General features: G+C 34.8%; 1 long non-coding RNA gene across 5 annotated transcripts; it reads left to right on the top strand.

Moving 5' to 3' along the window:
- Positions 1 to 987: 987 nt before the first annotated feature.
- On the top strand, positions 988 to 19,171 carry LOC137622337 (uncharacterized). Of its 5 annotated transcripts, none has more exons than XR_011040431.1 (20): positions 988 to 1,091; positions 7,140 to 7,189; positions 8,149 to 8,304; positions 11,051 to 11,181; positions 11,623 to 11,667; positions 11,942 to 12,025; positions 12,203 to 12,244; positions 12,414 to 12,461; positions 12,860 to 12,972; positions 14,104 to 14,192; positions 14,512 to 14,556; positions 14,744 to 14,823; positions 15,933 to 16,144; positions 16,539 to 16,580; positions 16,840 to 16,921; positions 17,096 to 17,138; positions 17,323 to 17,369; positions 18,309 to 18,396; positions 18,761 to 18,801; positions 18,999 to 19,171. It is a non-coding gene; the product is annotated as an uncharacterized lncRNA (long non-coding RNA). The 5 variants fall into 5 exon arrangements; XR_011040432.1 differs by having other exon boundaries at positions 18,755 to 18,801; XR_011040433.1 differs by having other exon boundaries at positions 11,051 to 11,186.
- The last annotated feature ends 383 nt before the right edge of the window (positions 19,172 to 19,554 follow it).

The raw sequence follows: 19,554 nt of genomic DNA, 5'->3' as shown, positions 1-19,554 counted from the left end.
TTGCTACAATTAGACCGTCATCTGCAAAGAACAATGCCCTAATCTTTATTATTTCGTTTTCAAAGCCTTTTTCTTTTCTTTCTAATTCATTTATTATTTTATATGTAATTAGTTTAAATAGAGTAGTTGACCCTGTACATCCCTGTTTTATCCCACTCGTTACTTCAAATTCTTTATCTAATTCATACCCTATGTTTATTTTGGTTTTGTCTCCTACGTAGATTTCTTCCAATGTATCTATTACATTTGGGTGTATTCTATATTCTTTCATAATTTCTATAATTTTTCCCTCTTTATTGAGTCATATGCTTTCTTGAAATCTATTGAAATTACTATTAAACTTTCCTTCCTTTTGTAGCTTTCTTTTACACAGTATTGTAAATTATCAACATTATTCTTTTCATAGCTCGAGACGTAAATAAAAATGATGACAAGATGTAAATATGACACAACACGATTATGAAAAAGCCACAAATAAGATTTAATAGCACTGAAATGGATTTTGAATAAAAAGATAGATTAATATTAGTGTTTTGCTATTTTTATTAATGGTTAAGTCATGTAATTAAAATTATTTTTCATATAAATATCAAAGAAGTATAATTCTTTGGGTCGTACTTTCTACACACCAAGTTTGGATGTTCGAGCCTATATTTTCAAGGGACAATCAGTAATGATTATAAACAGATATTCTAACATATATTTAATGATTTAGTTTACATAATAAATAAGACATTAAAATACAATATAGAATTATAACATATGTTGGTAGTGCTGGTTAATAAACGTTTATTTTACTTCCATCACATCATCAAGAGGCTTATTAAATACAATTTAAATTATGAATATAATCTAAGAAGCTATTTAGAAATTCTAATTCAGCATATATAATTTTTAATTCAACAATTAACTAGAATTTTAACATATACTAGTGTTTTGAAAATTTGAAATTCAAATTTCGAATCGAACGGCTCTGGGCCTGGGGGGCTGGGGTGAGGACTGAGGATAACCAAATCTGCCATTTCACCGGTGGCGATGTTGTTGTCTTGTTGTGTGCGGTCCTCCTCTTCCGTTAAAAAACCTTTCGTATCGTAAGTTTGAATTTGTTTTTTTAATTGTAAGTGATACACTTTAGATATTGTAGTTATAACTATATACTAGTAGTATTATTCATATTAAGAGTATTATTAAAGATTCGTAACATGTTTGAGATAGTTTACCCACGTGATACCATGCGGTTCGAGATACCGTATTATTGTGGGTCATATATCCCTATTATCAAATTGATTTTGGTTTAGCAGTGCACACATATTTCAAGTGAAATCTGTGCAAGGGTGGCATGTAATAGTTCAACGGTCTCAACTCTCATTCTACTATGGCTGTTTCACGTGGTCTGAGAATGGTACCGTAGTGGTAATGCCATAATGCACATCCCCCCTGGGTAAGGACACGGCTTTTATCATTGGTTAGGTGGGTTTTTTAAGTTAGCTTCTCCCGCCAAAATCGTTTGTAGAACGACGGCCACAGTTCAGAGTATTTCCGTTTTCTAGGGGATCTGGCCGTCACCCTACAAAGGCTCCATTTTTACAGACTACAGATCTAACTAGGCTATTCCTTCGACCTCTTAGTTAACCTACTGTAATGACTGACCCTAGGAGGTGTCTGATTAATCCCAAATCTTAAGGTAGACTGATATTTGTAGGATAAATGCTGATAATTAGAGTAAATTGTTCAGCTGAAGCAACCTACATTATTTTATTGCACTGATTTTTTCTTTGGCGTGACGGAGAATTTATTTATTTTTCATTTATTTTTTCCTCGGTGATTCTCTTTTATGCAGTTATTGTGCCGTTTATTCCGGCCGCATTTTTTATGAATCTTATGCTATGGTCTTAATACATATGGTTCTACTATCGTTTTATGATTACTAGTGGTTACATAGCTTTCTTCTTTCCAATGGATGACTGCTTCATTTCTTTTATTTTTGGGGAGCACATGATTTGAATGGACTGAGAATCTCTTGGTGCGGATGACTTTTTTTTTTTTTTTTTAGAGATATGGTAAACCTACTATTACACTTTACAATGGTTGAAGTCGCAAAGTAAAGCTTATTTTAGATAAATATGAAATAATCTTATGAAGCCAGGCCCTTCCTGGTGGCAGAGTGGCTCGTTCGGTTGGACATAGTCACCCCCACCCAATGTTTCTGCTAGTGTTTTCGACATCCCTTGTGAACTGGCAACTACTAATGGTGCACCTAATATCCTTATAGAAGTTAATTTCTCAGGGCAGCTTCAAACTCCTGCTGGTCTCATGGGACCTGTGCAAGTTGGTGCATATGGCAGGAAATTCCCCCGGCAGGGTTCCCCCGTCCCAATCAACTAGGGAGCTGCTATTGTTCACGGATGCATCCATTTGCTCGAGGAGTCAGGGTCAGGAACTAGGACCGCTGAGAAGGCTCTACACTTTTTGGGCGTTTCAGAAAGGGATTCATTCCCTGGCAGTCTAGTAGTGGGGCGAGTGGTAACCCTAATATGTGGTAAGTGGTGGCCCATGTCAAGAAGCAAGGGTGCCTTCGTCTTGGCCGTTATCATACATACATCCTAGGAAATCTCTTGACGGTAAGGTTCATCTATGATGGTTAATAGATTTGGCAGGAGCAACCAGGGGATAGGCACAGAGTGGTCACCATACCCAGTCGTGGCAAGTCGGTTAATATCTATATTGGGTTCCCCTTCCCTTGCCCTCTTTGCAACGAGTCTTGATGAGAAGCCCACTGGTCCCAAACCCATCGGCATTCATGGAGGACGCCTTCCAGCTATTCAGTCTGGCTGAAGACGCTTTCTCCCATCTCCCTTCATTATCATCTTCATCTCCTACGCCTAGTGATGCAAAGTGCCTCGGGAGGATTCATTGGCCAGATACGTCAAAGGATAGCCAGTTCCTTGTTATGCGCAGTGCCTAACTAAGGCAAGTGATCCCTGCCGGTTCATACTAGTTCTAGTAAGATCAACTGCCAGGTAGCAGGAGTAGAAGCCGAAGAGACTGTCCATCGCCTTAAACCCATCCGTCACCCTGCTGCCAGTGCCTTCATCGAGATTCTAGAGGTGCATTTTTTCCACACCCATAGCCCTCATAACTCCACCAAGTTGCTCATCTGCTTATACGAGTATAACCGTTGGCATACACAGATTGCTAAGATATACCTCCTTCATTAGGCTGCGGCAAATCCTGAACAGACTCCTAAGAGTAAACATGGGTCTCCTAAGAATGTAGTACATTGTGATTAGGCCATGGAGCAAATTCTTGGTAATTTATTTTCCTAACTATACTCAACACAAACTACACTACCCGACCTTACAGGTGACTGAGCATGGCTTGTTGTGGGGAACTGTAATGTGGTCCTGAGGGCAGTCGTGGCCCATCATTGTCTGGTTGTATCCTTCTGCCATGGTAGTGTGGTGGGAGGCTTATCCTAATGTTTCTGGTCATGACAGATTCCCATAATGTCCCCAGAAAGTTCTTTGTGGTAACATAACTAGGAAGAAAATTACAAGTTAGTAAATCTGGGGTGTTTGTAGGATAGCGGTCACCTGTGTGTATTATTATGGCTAACTTAGAATACGGCAGTTTAAGGGGGGTTTGTAGGGAACATTATGCCCCTCCCCCCAGTTAGGTTTGTTGGTTAGGGGAATGTTTAGGTCCATTTTTAATTGATGCTTGAGGAACTGGCCGCTGATATACAAAGCCTCCCTAAATCTTATATTTGCTGACTTTTGTGAGCATATGAGTTAGTTAATAATGTTTATTGGACAAAAAATATTTACATTCAAAGATTTACAAAAAGAAAAAAACTCAGTCCAAGCCCATGTGGAGCAGAGCTCTTCGGGCAATAATACAACAAAATATCATCAATTAAGTAAAAATAAAAAATAAAGTAAATATGGATATAGATATACAAAATGTACGCATACATATACATAATCATATGTATACAAATAGATGCATATAAATGAGAATCTTAGCCTAAAAACAAATGGAAATGCATATTTATATGATAAGGAAAGATGGTATATGAAAGCTAATGGTATATACATTGAAAAAATTGCAGATATTAAGCAAAAAACTCAGTAAAAGAACTAGTTTTACAAATAAAAAAATATTCTAAACAATGAAACATACTTGCGTTTTGGTTAGGTAGGCAAGTATAAATATTTATTAATAAAGCTTAATACCCAGATAACAGGAGATTTGTATATGATTTCTTAAAAGACCGAACGCTAAGCAGTGCCTTTAGATAAGCGGGCAGAGTATTCCAAAGTTTAATACCTTGGTATAGATACGATTGCTCGCATCTATTAATACGTATGAAAGGGAGAGTTAAGTTTGAATTTCTTGTTCCATATGGATGAACTGATTGTTCCTGAATTATTTTTCGTCTTAAATCTGGAAATTTGTTCAAAATAAGTGTTTGGAACATCATATTCATTAAGGAGAGCTTATAATTGTCTTCCAGCTTCAATATCGAGAGAGACTGGAAAAGTGGCGATGTATGAGCTAAGTAATCACTGGAGCTTATGATTCTTACCAGTCTTTTTTGAATTACAATTAATGGTTGCAAGACATTTCTACTACTACTCCCCCACGCCGTATTGCAGTAATTTAGGTGAGGAGATACTAACGAGTGATACAATTTTTTTATAATATATAAGGGGAAATACTCTTTTAATCTATATATGATACCCATTACTTTGGCAATTTTATTAACTGTCATATTTACATGCTCACAGAAAGTTAGTTTATTATCAAGAATTATCCCTAAAAATTTACCACTGGACTTCTGATCCAGAGTGTGATTTCCTATAGAAACCCTTATGTTATCAGGAACTCTTCGTAGAGAAAAGATTATGAAGTATGTCTTTCTTTCATTTAAGGTTAACTTATTTGCTAGTAGCCAGTTTTTTACATGAGTTAAATCATTGGTTAGTGTATCACAGAGGGAGTAGATATTTTTATGTCTAAAGTGAAGCGTAGTGTCATCGGCAAAGAGTATGGAGCATAACCTACCTACTGATCGAGGTAGATCATTGATATAGGCGAGGAAAAATAACGGTCCTAGGACTGATCCCTGGGGAACACCTATTTTGACATCCATAACCTCTGAGAGATGGCCATCGAGGGTCACAAATTGTTTACGACTCGTTAAGTAGGATTTTAGTAAGAGTAATGCATTTCCACGTATTCCATAATGTTCGAGCTTTTTAAGCAGCACATCATGAGACACTGTGTCAAAGGCTTTACTCAAATCTAAAAAGACCGCACCAAGGTATTCATTTTTATTCATCGCATTGTAGATATTTTCAAGAAGGTCATTTACAGCATCACTTGTACTAACGCCACGCAGAAAGCCATACTGACAGGAAGAAAAGATATTACATCTAGTAAAGAAAGAGTAGAGTCGATTGTACAATAATTTTTCAAAAATTTTATTCAATAAGGGAAGGCAACTTATTGGTCTATAGTTATTGACATCCGATTTATCACCAGACTTATGTAGCACAGTAACGCATGCTATTTTTAAAATGTCAGGATAAATGCCAGAGGCAATAAAACGGTTGAACAATAAGGATATAGGAAAGGCAAGTAAACTAGCATTATTCTTATATAGTTTAGTAGGGGGAGAATGAATATTTGCTTTTTTGTTCTTTAGTTTTTTTATAATGTTGATTACTTCAAGTGGAGAAGATGGGGTCAAATATAGTGCTGATTTGAAGGAGGCAAATAGGAATGAAAATCTTACTGATTATTTTGAGGCAGGGCATCTCGGAGAGTAATGCCAATTGTAGAGAAATGAAGATTAAAAGCATTTGCAATCTGTTGGCTGTCAGTAATAGTTTCGCCGTTACGACCAATGAGTTTTCTTAGTGAAGTGCGCTTTTTCTTTCCAGGCCTAAGGGACGAAATTATGAGATCCCAGGATTTTTTAGCATCATTTCGGAGTTGATCAAAAGTACTATCAAAATATTTTTTCTTTGCCACGCGAATTAATGTAAGCAACATATTACAATAGTTTCTATAGCGTTGGGCACTATAAGCACCCAATTTCATTCTTCGATATAAATTATGTTTAATGTTAATTGATTTCAGTAGCCCTTTGGAGAGCCACTTATTCACCAATCTTTTAACACTTACATATTTTGTTTTTAAAGGAAAGCATTCATTGAAAAAGCTGTCTATTTCATCCGTAAAAGAGGCCGCCCCCAGGTGAGGATCTAATGAGGCTTGACCATATTCGGTCCAGTCTTTCCCCCTCAGGAGTTCCGTGAATTTCCTGTCATTCACTTCGCTCATATCTCTGAATTGAATTTTTATTTTGTTGTCTACGTTGTTTAATATAGGCATTAATAGACTACAGAAAATTGGGAAATGATCTGTGATATCTGCTAAGAATATCCCACTATTACCAACAAGATTATTTGCCCAGATATGGTCGATACAAGACTGTAGGCCAAAATTTGACGTACAAATAGGTTCTGGGAGCCTATAAAGTTTGTAAGTTGAGGAGAGCCTTATTGTTCTGTCTGAAAACCAATTAATTACTTAGTCTGGGGTATTTCCATAATTTTACCGTCTCTTCTACCTCTCGGTAACGCTTATGCCATCTGTGCCTGGTTATAGAATTTAACATTCTGTCGATATGGATTTTGTTCTAAATGCCACCAATGATAGGTGCATTGTTTTAATCAAATCTTGCACAGAAAATGTGGCAAAATTAATACCAAAGACAAGTTGATTTATTCATAGAATAAAATTTTTTGATCTGTGGTACATTATATTTACTGCAATCTATGACAGAATTATTCATACTAAAAGCTATAATTGTGTAAAATGAGTTCCAATTTGATATTTCCCATGGCACATATTTGGTTTTCTAAACTACTTAATCGACCAGGATTGCTAGACAAAAATTAGGTGAATGTACAATACTGTATACAGTACCATTATGGGCATCTTTTTAAGTTTTTTTTTTTTTTTTAATGGTGTACTGTATTATATTTTTTATCATCAGAAGTTTTAGTGTTAATACTGGCCAGAACTAATCTTTACATGGTAATAATTTTTTCCCCTCTTCGTTGCAGGGTGTCCTACAAAAATGTGATTTGAACATCGTGGAAACCCAACATGAAAGGTAAGCTTTTGAGTACCACAGCCAATTTTGCATGAAAACCCTTCCCTGCCAGGTACCACAGTTGAATGAGGTGTCTTTTGTTATAGGGAAGTGGAATTTGGGGTCCTGATGCCTGTCATGGCCCTAGTAGTGATCTTGCGTCGTAACCTTCTGCCTTGGCGGGTACCTACTGTACTTACCGTTTTTCAGGTTCTATATGGTAGGGGAACCCTACTGACAGGACCTTTACAGTAATTTTATAATGTTCGTTCGAAAGTGTTCAACATTTCACACCACATCGCTTGTTCATTGTTGAATTAATATTTCTGGTCATGATGTAATGTCCTTTTTAGACTGGCTACAGCTTCAAAATTTTTCCAATTTCCATACTGAATTTCCGTTGGGTACATGTTGACTTTCCGTACAGTATATGACCTTTTTAAGGCTGGCTACAGTTTAAAAAAAATTTTCCAATTTCCATACTGAATTTTTGGGGGTAGGTTTGACTAACTCATGGGAATATACTAGACCACAATCCACCTCCCAATTGAGTGATGCTTGTAATGTATACCCAAGGGACATTTACTGTTATCTATGCCTGCTTAATTTGTATTTTGTCCTAAAGGCCACCAATGATAGGTGCATTGTTTTAATCAAATCTTGCACAGAAAATGTGGCAAAATTAATACCAAAGACAAGTTGATTTATTCTCATTGAATGCAATTTTTTGATCTGTGGTACATTATATTTACTGCACTCATTAGTATATAATTTTTTTTCTAAAGGCTGTAATTATGTAAGGGTCCCAACATGCAATTAACCCTTGCACATTTTTATGGGTGGGTTTATTTTTCATTCCTGATGGTTAGTTTGGTGCAGTGTTTCAGCAAAATTATTCACAGGAAGCCTAAGAAGTTTGTGAATTTTCAATACAGGAGCTACTAAACTATACATGAAAATTTAAAACTTCTTTATTTCAGGTGGTCCGACCAAAATGCAATTTGAACAACTTGGAATCCCAAGAAAGACTGGAAATTTGTCGTTTGCATGGCTTATAACCTCGGCAAAATGTAGAGCATGGGCATTTCTTGGCCTTTTAAATTTCAAGATAACATAATGCAGAATGATTCGGCCAGGTATGTTTATGCTAAGTCCCTTGATAAGTTATTTTAGATTTATAGTTCAACTTACTGAGTGTGGATACCGTTCCGTAAAACGGTACTAGTCAGGGACAACCAATTTATATTGGTTTGCCATGAGCGATCAAACAAGTCTCCCGCCATCACCAATCTCCGCTTGCCAGCATGGTGATGGAAATGGTCAAACCTCAGAAAATTATTTCAGGAACACCCATTTTGGATGACATTTTCTTTCTATTTTTAACATCAATTTAATGCTGTAGAATATCCTCATTTCACGTTGCTCCCCAAGGTCTGGATTGTCTCTATGCATGTTAAGTTGCTGATGTGCCTGGCCTTCCCAGAATTAGTTTACAATGATGCATGAGTAAAATAAGAGATACTAGATTTTGACTTGTTTATTAGTGGTTGGTAAAGAAAATTTTAAGTGTTAGATGAATCTACCAACTGAAATTATACATGAATTTCCTAAAGTTGAAATCAGTATCGTCTGTGACAATAAATGCTTGTTAGTACTGTATAAAGAAAGTGATAATGTAATTATACCTAGAATTTAGTGTATGCAATTATAATTTGTCTTAAATGCCACCTGAAGGTTGTGCAATTTTTTCAATTAAATCTTGATGCAAAGGTGGCAATATTATTACCTTAACTCCACTGGAGATGGCTAGCATTTATTCTCATTGAGTAAGTGAAGTTTTTCAGTGGCACACGTTTACTATTAATGCGATGAATAATCCTAAATCTTATTGATACAATCTTCATTGTGTAGCACTTGTTATTAAATATTCCTAAATCTTATTGATACAATCTTCATTGTGTAGCACTTGTTATTGCTAGCTAAGCTACAACTCTAGTTAGAAAAGCAGGATGCGATATGCCCAGTGGCTACAACTGTGAAACTAGCCCATTGAGGAAAGGAAATAAACGACGGGAAGTAATTACAGTATCAATTTTAAAGAATCTTTTTTGTGTGTGTGTATATATATATATATATATATATATATATATATATATATATATATATATATATATATATATCCAAATAAGCCATATATATTTTTGATACATTAATGTCTGGATTCTCTTAATGACCTCGGGATCAGAGCCCCAGGCGAAATCACACAAAGACAAGAGCTTGGCTCCGGCCGGGAATCGAACCCTGGTCGGCAAGCTTGTACAGACAGTGACTAACCCACTTGGCCACGAAGAAAGATAAAAGTCAATGACAATTCTTCTGTACTTATACCTGTCGAATTCAGGTATTTTGTACTTAGAATTGAAATCAACCCATCTTCACCATCGTAGCTAATTGGTAGTTTGTTACTTGGCATTCAATTAATGATAAATTTTGCATATTTTTACGTTTATATATGGCTTATTTGAATATGAAAAACATGTAAAAATGTGCAAAATTTATCATATATATATATATATATATATATTCAAATACGAGAGGAGAAAATTACATAAGACTTTGTCACACCTTGGGCTGCAGAATATATAAAGGTATACTTGATTATTACCACCAGAGAATAGTCCAAGGGGGGTTTGTTGTTGGTCGGTACCATTTTGGGCCAGGAAATCTTATAGTGATTAACTGAGAGACCAATGTCTAGTCTTCAAAAATGTATGATAGCATTCTATATCTCTCTGCCTTCCTTGTGTTATCAACCGTTTTTTCTGGGCTCGAACCTGTGCCGCCCAGTGAATAAGCTCCATTTAGCACTTATTTTAAATTACCTAAGAATAAGTGCTAAATGGAGCTTATTCACTGGGCGGCACAGGTCCTTCGCCCAGAAATAGATTTTTCCTACGTCAAAATCCCTTTTATGTATGACTCACGGGTGATTTTTGTCTCCTGCGAGCTAGTCCAATAATATTATTAGGACTTATTATATACCAAAATAAAGGCCAAGAAAAGGACTTCAAAACAAGCTATCACATATTTTAATATCTTGTACACTGTTAGTTAGGAGCATATTTATGCCGAGATTTTTTTTTAATGTAACGGGAAATTTTTCCTTATAGAAATAATATGTCTGGTATTTGTGATTCAACTTCACATTCATATTCTGGTGTTTCAAGAGCTTTCCTTTGATACCAATATGTGATCCATTTCGACTTGAATGCCATTCTCTATGGTGCATTGTTTTTAATAAATCTTGCATGTATAAAATGGCAAGATTAATACCATTTAGCTCCAATCAAGAGGAAAGAATTTTTTATTCTCAGAATAAATTCTTAAACCAGTGGCACATGTTTACTGGTAATTTTCTGGATATCCTACTTTTCCTGCATTCCTGCTTCCTTTCCTTTAGTTTGTTTTATTGGTAATTAGGACTCGCTGTAGATGCCCTTGTCGGCCAAGAGGTCTCACAGGTCCCATAGTCAATTCATGTTAGCGAGGCAGATTTGCACCAACTCGCATGGGTGCCCGTTTAGCTCGGAAAAGTTTCCCGATTGCTGATTGGTTGGACAAGATAATTCTAACTTTTCCCGAGCTAAATGGGCACTGCTGCAAGTCTGTGCAAATGCACCTCATTAAAAGAAATTGAGTATAGTACCAGTCTATTAATTAAATCTTATTGGCACTACAAGCTTTGAATTATACTTGTTGCTATAAATGATCCCCTAATGACATTACCCTATTATCTGGTTCATTAGAGTTGTTGCTAAACTGCTCGATAATCTTCTTGTATAAGGTCCTACACACAGTAAAAATGTTTTTTTTATGCTTCAGGTGCTCTAATGCCAAGCAAAAAGAGCAAAATGGAAGCTTTAGTATGCTACCAGGGATAAAGAACTTTAGCCCAATTTTCTCTGCAAATCGGACGAGTGATGACTAACTGACGATATCACTGGTGGATTCTGGTAAGGTATATGCAATTCCTAATACTGTAGCTTTTTAGGTAAATGCTTCATATTTCATGTACTATTTGTGGCAAAATCTATTGATAATTTGATTTTTATTTACTGTATTATAGTGGCAGGTAATTCGTTGAAAATGTATACAGAATATAGTGTAAATTGCATGGTTACTGAAGTAGCATTTATATGATGATAATGGATAATCCATTCTCAGAGAGACGTGGAATTTGGGAAGCTGTGGGCATTTTGTTCGCAGTGTTCAGCGACGGAGGATCTAGGCAAGGTTCTCTTGCCCGGAACTTCTGAAACTGGTACACAGGTTTCCTGATGAACACACCAGATTATCTGGCTCAAAGAAGAATAAAAAAGCTGATTAATTTTCTGCTAAGTAGGGTTTTGTTCTTGTGATTTTGCATTTATAACATTTTTGTAATTTTCTTTCAGGCGATGAATATAGTTTTCAATCCGTGAAAGGTGGAAAATCTTCAGGTAAGTTGAGGCTACTTAATTTTTAGATCAATTCTCCCTATGGCCTGTGCTCATTCAAGGAATTAAGCATGTTTTATTTCCTTATTACAAAGGCCCAGAGAAAATAGCTTTTTACATAGAGGGTGTTTCTGAAACATCCTCCAGACAATTGCTATACAGTTAACTGCGTAATTTAGAACTAATATTTTAGTGATAGTGTTAATTGATATTTATATTTGAGATACAAGAGTGGTGTTTTTCATAGAGGTAATTATTATTACTTTTTATTTTTCAGTATGCTGAAAAACGTTGCGTGGACATTGAAATACTTGTCTGTAAGGACTGTGTGTTCTTCTGTATATGTGCTGTACTTTCACGGGTAAGTGTGAGACAACTTTTGGTCTTTGGATTCTGTAGTAAATGATGACTTTATTTTTCAAGCAAGAAAGAAAATGATTGGTACTTGAATCCTCTAAGAAGAACTGAAAGTTTTGATAAGGTTAATTAAGTTGTACTTTCATATTTTTGTATCTTAACAGAAGTGTCTTGTTTACAGATGTATGGAGTTCAGTGCTAGAAAGCTTCCGGTTAGGCTATGGTAAGGATCCAACATATTTGTTTATCTGGTTAACACTAAATGATTAAAAAAATTATTGGAATCATTGATGATGAAAGTTAAATATGCTTTGTAATTTTATGACAATGTTGTGATAACTGTTTGATCTAATGTCTAGTTTTGATTTACAAGAATTCTTTTGTATCTACAGGGGCAAATTAACGTAAAAAGCCTTCGCCTATCATCTTAGCTGTATAAGGTAAGGCGTACAATTTCAGAATTTTTTTTCCATAAATAAATTGCATGCTTTTAAAGTGGATATATAACATTTTACCAAGTGCCAGATTTTTCTCCTATGCTTTTAGTCCATTCAATCCATTTATCTGCAGTGGTCTGTTACACTAGGTCTCTTGAGACTTCAGTCATAGGCACCAGCCTTTAGTTAGTTAACTAGAGAATGGTAGTGTTATATAAAAAAAGAAAGTCTGGTAGTTTATTTTGCACATGATGACGTAATTTCTGTCTGATGTCGGAATCCTAATGCATTCTGTCCAATGTTAGAAAATCATTCTGATCTAATTTAGACTAGTTTTTGTTTTTGAGTTTTTTTTTTTTTTTTTTTGTTTGCTTTAACAATTGCCCCTTTTTCCCTTCAAGGGTCTAAACACAACAAGATCCTAATGTGCATGAGTTGTAAAGTGTCCTTTCGAAAAACACGACTAAAGTGTCCTTAAGAAAAACGACTGGCACTGGCTTCGAAAGACACACAGGTAACCTTTTTGGTTTTGATATGCATGTTAACATTGAATTATTTGGTTAATACAGTATGCCATAGTGGAAGGATGGGAAATCTTTCACCTTTGCAGAAGTGAAATAATTTTTGACTGATAGGTTCAAGCAAATAAATCGAAGTACAGTGAACCCTCGTTTATCGCGGTAGATGGGTTCCAGTCGCGGCCGCGATAGGTGAAAATCCGCGAAGTAGTGACACCATATTTACCTATTTATTCAACATGTATATTCAGACTTTTAAAACCTTCCCTTGTACGTAGTACTGTTAACAAACTACCCTTTAATGTACAGAACACTTAATGCATGTACTACAGTACCCTAAACTAAAACAGGCACAAATATTAAAGGTGATTTTATATCATGCATTTCCTAAACATGCTAAAAAGCACGATAAAAAATGGCAACCAATGTTTTGTTTACATTTATCTCTGATCATAATGTAGAAACAAACTGGAGGTAGAGCTTTGCTTATTACCCAGACATATTTCCCATACTTTTCCCTTAGAACTACATCACATCTTCCTACTTTAGATATATAGATATATATATATATATATATATATATATATATATATATATATATATATATATATATATATATATATATACTGTATATATATATATATATATATATGTGTGTGTATATATATATATATATATATATGTGTGTGTATATATATATATATATATGTGTGTGTATATATATATATATATATATATATATATATATATATATATATATATATATATATATATATATATATATTTATATGTATACACATATACATACCTACATATATACATAAATACATGCATACATATATATATATTACTGTATATATATGGGTTATGGAAAAAATCCGCGAAGTGGTGAATCCGCGATGGTCGAACCGCGAAGTAGCGAGGGTTCACTGTACATTGGTCTTGCCTTCAATCCTCTTTTACAAACACTAGAAAGGATATTATGATTAGCATGATGACGTAATTTCTGTCAGATTGTTGGTTTTTACCTCAATCCATGTTTGAAACAAAGCCTGAGATTTGTTGTAGAATAACCACTGAACGAAGAGTGATACTTTCGTTAACGAGCATACTGTATTCCTTTTAAGGCTGCTTATGACAAGTCTTGCATGGAATTCTGCACAAGTGCCTTTACTAAAAGCAGAATGTGATCATCTTTGAAAAGCAAGTTTATTAGGTGAGCAGTTTTTTTTTTTCAAATTAAGGTAATTTTAAGACTTTCCATAAAATAATCTATAGGTATTAGGAATTTATTAATTTTTTCCTGTAATTGTTCATTTAATTCGGTTTAAATATTTTTTTTAGAGCTTTCGTTGCTGTTATAGCCATTTCTAGTGTAGGTGTGTGCGTATAATCTGAAGTATTTTAATGATGACATCTATATACTTGTTGACAAATAATGATTGTATAAGTATTCGTACTGCCTGAATTTGTCAAGATTTGAATGTTTCACTATTTAAAAGAATAGGAAGCTAATATTACATTTACTTTTATAGGAATGTGGCGAGTTCAGACTGGATTGTGCGAAGAGTATTTTCTTGGTAAGTGGTAATTCTTCCTCGTATTATCCCTGCATAAATTCCAAAGCGTTTGCGTGATGACGTTATTTGCTATCTGAGGTCCATGTTGACAAACCTTACCACCTTAGTGTTACTGATTAGTTGAAGGTTGTAATTTAGTTTTGAAAGTAATATTAAGAGAACTAAGTCTGAATCTCTTTGTCTTCAGGTTCGGTGAGGGAGAGGTCAACCTTCAGTGCTGAAGTCTGGGCGTGAATTGTAGTAATGTTCTGGAAAATGAATACTTCAGTAAGATCATCTTGTGAATTTGTTTTCTTGCGTTTTTGGATGAATTCCAGTTATTTTCTTTAGTGTTTCTATTATAAGATTTGTATTTTAGTAATTTAACTGTCGGATGAACTCCAGTTTGTTTACTCATTGTTGTAAAGTATCCGTAGTACAAGCCAAATAGAGTAATTCTATAATATTTGTTACAATCAAATTTCAATCAAGGTTGCCTATAATGTGAAGGCCATCACTGCTATAGCTCAAATTTTATGGTGGTTGCTGTAATCATAAATTTTTTATTTTTTTCTTACCAAGCAGGCAGGACCTGTCTTGAATGCAAGATATGCCACATAAGATTGGTGCATTGTTTTTACTAAATTTTGCATTTGTCATGTGTGGCAAAATTAATACATTCACTCCACTGTCAGATACTGGGTTTATTCTCATTGAATTTATCTGTAAAGCAGTGGCACATATTTACAGAAATTCCTCAACTTACAAAACTTAACCCTATTACCCCCCGGGCTCTTTGGAAATTTTCAACCCTTAACCCCCAAGGGGTTATTTTTTCCCCAGCACATTTTGCAGTATATATTTTTTTAAATTGCACTAACAGCCTTAATTTTTCTCATAGAGAAGTCAGGTTGGTCTCATTCTCTTGGAAAATGCCTGAATTTTTAAAAAGAATTATCAAAAATATGAAAAGAAAAAAATTTCATAGCATTTTTTTGCAAGGACGTACATGTACATCCATGGGGGTAAAGGGATGAGTTTTGTGAAACGTACCAGTACGTCCTTTTGGGGGTAAAAGGGTTAGGTTCCAAGAAGCTGTTTACATGTCAAATTTTTTGCCCTTGGATAGGCATCATCTAACTCATGCATACAATTTTCAGCTGCAAATGTCAACAAATAGTCCCGTTGCATATGGCAAATATTTATGCTTAGTGCATTAAATTATAATTTTTTTTTTTACTGTATTTCATTATGGGCTCAATACAATATCTCATTCTTGTGGCTTCAGTTGGATCTGTTTGTAAGTTGGGGAGCTTCTACTGCTAATTGCTCTTATAATCTTACCTTGTCTTATGTAAGGTCCTATGCATAGTAACAATTTATTTCTTACTCATCAGGTGTTATACAGAGCTAAGATAATAAGATGGAATTATTTATTAAAGTACCGGGTATAGAGAAGGGTATGGCCCAGCAAGGGAACTTCAGTTACGTTGACTACTAACAGACAAGACCATTGGTAGTATTGCTGGGTCATGTCACTCACTCTGGAAGAAGCAGTTTTCTACAGAAGTGAAATTGTCACAAGGACAAATTTTGCAATTGTGGTTAGGTATGTATGCAATATCTAATATTTTAACTGTACGGTATAGGTGAATGCTTCTCATTCTATGTGCTGTACTTAAAAACAGTTGCTAGCATTAAGTGAATTTTTAAGTACTTTGTTACCCGAGTAAAGTCCCATTGACATGATGATAATGGATAATCCATTCTCAGAGAGACGTGGAATTCAGGAAGCTGCGGACATTTTGTTCGCAGTGTTCAGCAACGGAGGATCTAGGCAAGGTTCTCTTGCCCGGAACTTCTGAAACTGTTACACAGGTTTCCCGATGAACACACCAGGTTATCTGGCTCAGAGAAGAATAAATAAGCTGATTAGTTTTCTGCTAAATAAGTGCTTTGTTCTTGTGATTTTGCAATTATAACATTTTCAAATTTCCTTTCAGGCTGTGGTTGTTTTCAATCTTCAACAGGTGGAAATTTTTAAGGTAAGTTGAGGCTGCTGGACTTGTTCCTTTGGCCTGTGCTCATTCAAGGACTTAGGCATGTTTTATTTCCTTATTACAAAGGCCAAGAAAAAATAGCTTTAATGCATAGAGGGTGTTTCTGGAACATCCTCAAGACTATTGTTGTACAGTTAATTGCATTATATATTGCTTTTATGATATAGTGGTGAAGTGTTGATTGCACTTTATATATAAGGTACTAGAGAAACTTCAATATAAATAATTAAATTTTATCTTTCAGTATGATGATGAATGTTGCATGGTAATTCGTTGAAATACTCATCCAGAAGGACCCTTTCATCTCCAGTATGTGTACTATACCCGTAAGTAAGACAAAACTTTCTTTTTTTTATTAAATTGTAAATGATGACTTTATTTTCAAGCAAGAATAAAAATGTTTGGTACTTGAATCCTCTAAGAAGAACTGAAATGTTTCTGACAAGATCATGAATATTAGAATTTCATATTCTTGCATTTTATCGACATTTTCTTTACAGGTATATGGAATTCCAATGCTAGAAAACTTACAATTACGCTAAGGTAAGGACTGCCTCTTTTTTTTCTTTTCTTTTTCTACTTGATTGATAACTAAATGATTAAAAAATTGATTGGAATCATTGATGATGAAAGTTAAATATGCTTTGTAATTTTATGACAATATCTTAGATGTGAAAGTTTAGTTTAGTATCTACTTTTAGTTTAAAAAATTCCTTTCTATCTACAGGAAGGAATGTTCTCGGAAGTCTTGGACTAGCCTCTATACTGTACAAGGTAAGGCTTGCAGTTTCATATTTTTGTTATAAGTAACTTGCATGACTTTGAAGTGGACTAGATTTTTTTATGCTTTTAGTCAGTTCAATCGATTTATATGCAGTGGTCTATTGTAGTCCCTTTCCCCGAATGTCGAGAACCTTTTTTGTCACTTATTCTCATTGAGAGTTTGAACGGCACCAGCCTTTAGTTGCCCAAAGTTTAGTAACACAATTGAAGAAATGTTCATTTGCTAAAGTCTTGAAATATGCTCAGCAGGTTTTATTTGTAATGTTATTCTATAGTTATCTCAATTTTATTGTGCACTTGACAAATTGTCTGGTCAGAATTGAATGCATTTTGCCCAATGTTAGAAAATTTTAATATCAAATTTCGACTAGATTTGTGTTTGACGTTAGTTATTGCCAGTTGCCACTTTTCCCTTCAAGGGTGAAAACCAAGATTCTAATGTGTATGAATTGTTGAGAGTATATAATCATGGCTGGCACTGGTTTGTAAAGACACTGGAAACCTTTTGTTTTTTATATGCATGGTTAAAAGCCGCTCATGAATGGCAGAGGCATGGAACAGTGATTTTGCCCTATAACGCAAGACAATGCCTTAAAACCTGACCAAACCTGGCTAATACAACCCTGTTGTCATTGAATTTTCTTTATAACGCCTATTAGAAGAATGGAAAATTTTCACATTTTCATAACTAGTAAATTCTAGCAAATACATCTTGAAATTATTTTCCTTTACTTTCAGCCTCCAATCTCCTACAAAGACTAGAAAGCATATTCCACTACATTTCAATAATTAGCATGATGTAATTTCTGTCAGATGGTTGATTTTTATCTCGATCCATGTTTGAAACAAAGCCTGAGATTTGTCGTAGAGTAACCCCTTAATGAAGAGTGACACTTTCGTTAACATGTGCATACTGTATTCCTTTTTAAGGCTTCTTATGACGAGTCTTGCATGGAATTCTGCACAACTGCCTTTACTAAAAGCTGATTTACCATCTTTGGAATGCCAAGTTTATTGGGTGAGCAATATCTTCTGTTTTGCGCAATTGAAGAATGCAATTTTAAAGTTTTATTCCATGAAATATTGATTTATATTCTATTGGAATTTTTTTGCATCTAATTTGATTAAAGATTTTTTAAAACCTATCTTGAAGTTACTGTTTTATCATAGCTATTTGTAGTGTATGTTTTTGCTCAAGTCAGTAAAAAAATTTTATTTACCCACTTATTTTATTAAGGTGTAATGATGATACCTATATACTTATTGACAAGTAATGATTGTAAAAGTATTCGTACTGCCTGAAGTAATCGGTTGAAAATTTCATGTTATGTGAAGAGGATAGGAACCTAATATTACAAATGTACTTTTTTTACAAGAAACAGGTGGGTCCAGACTGGATCAAAAGAAGTATAGATTCTTGCTGGTGAGTGATGATTTTTATTGTTATTGTACTGTTTAGTTTTGAAGTTCCTAAGCATTTATATGATGACTTTATTTGCTATCTGAGGTCCATGTTGACAAACCTTACCACGTTTTTTTTACTGACTATTTTGAAAGTTGCATTGCCTTTTGAAAGTAATATGAGCAGAGTAGTAAGTTTTTTAATCCCTTTGTCTTCAGATTTGATGGTGAAGGGACTAATTAGCGATGTGGAGGTTGAAGTGTCCTTCTCTGGAGTTTGTGAAGTGGAGGAGTTTCTTCACTGATATGGAGAGTTCAACACTTCAGTTAAGGAAGTCAGAACAGTTAATATCATTGTTACTTTGTACTTGATAATAAATGGAATAAATTAATGTACTATGGTATCATTTCCATCATCCCTAATGTTATTCTAAGGTGTATATCATGTATTGCAGTTGGTTTGTTGGAAATATATTGAAATAGAAAGCACTTGTGTATCAAAAGAATGTGTTTGTATGTGTGACTAGACAGTATTGTAAAGTACTCTGTCCTGTCAAAATGAAGGTTTCTGATCCAGGTATATTTTGCATGATCACATCAATTTGGTATGGCTGAAGTTGCTTTTGAGTTCCTCACCAGACAATTTTGGTAGCAACATTCATGGATGGGTACTAGCCTATGGTATTGTTCTAAGTATCTTTTGAAGAGATGCTACTGGATTGTGGAGTAGTGCTTCAGTTGCTGTTGAAAAACTCGACAAATCTGGACCTATGGC

This window comes from Palaemon carinicauda, chromosome 29, assembly GCF_036898095.1.
Source record: "Palaemon carinicauda isolate YSFRI2023 chromosome 29, ASM3689809v2, whole genome shotgun sequence".
Taxonomy (NCBI): Eukaryota; Metazoa; Arthropoda; class Malacostraca; order Decapoda; family Palaemonidae; genus Palaemon; species Palaemon carinicauda.
This window is presented reverse-complemented; position numbering and strand designations above follow the sequence as displayed.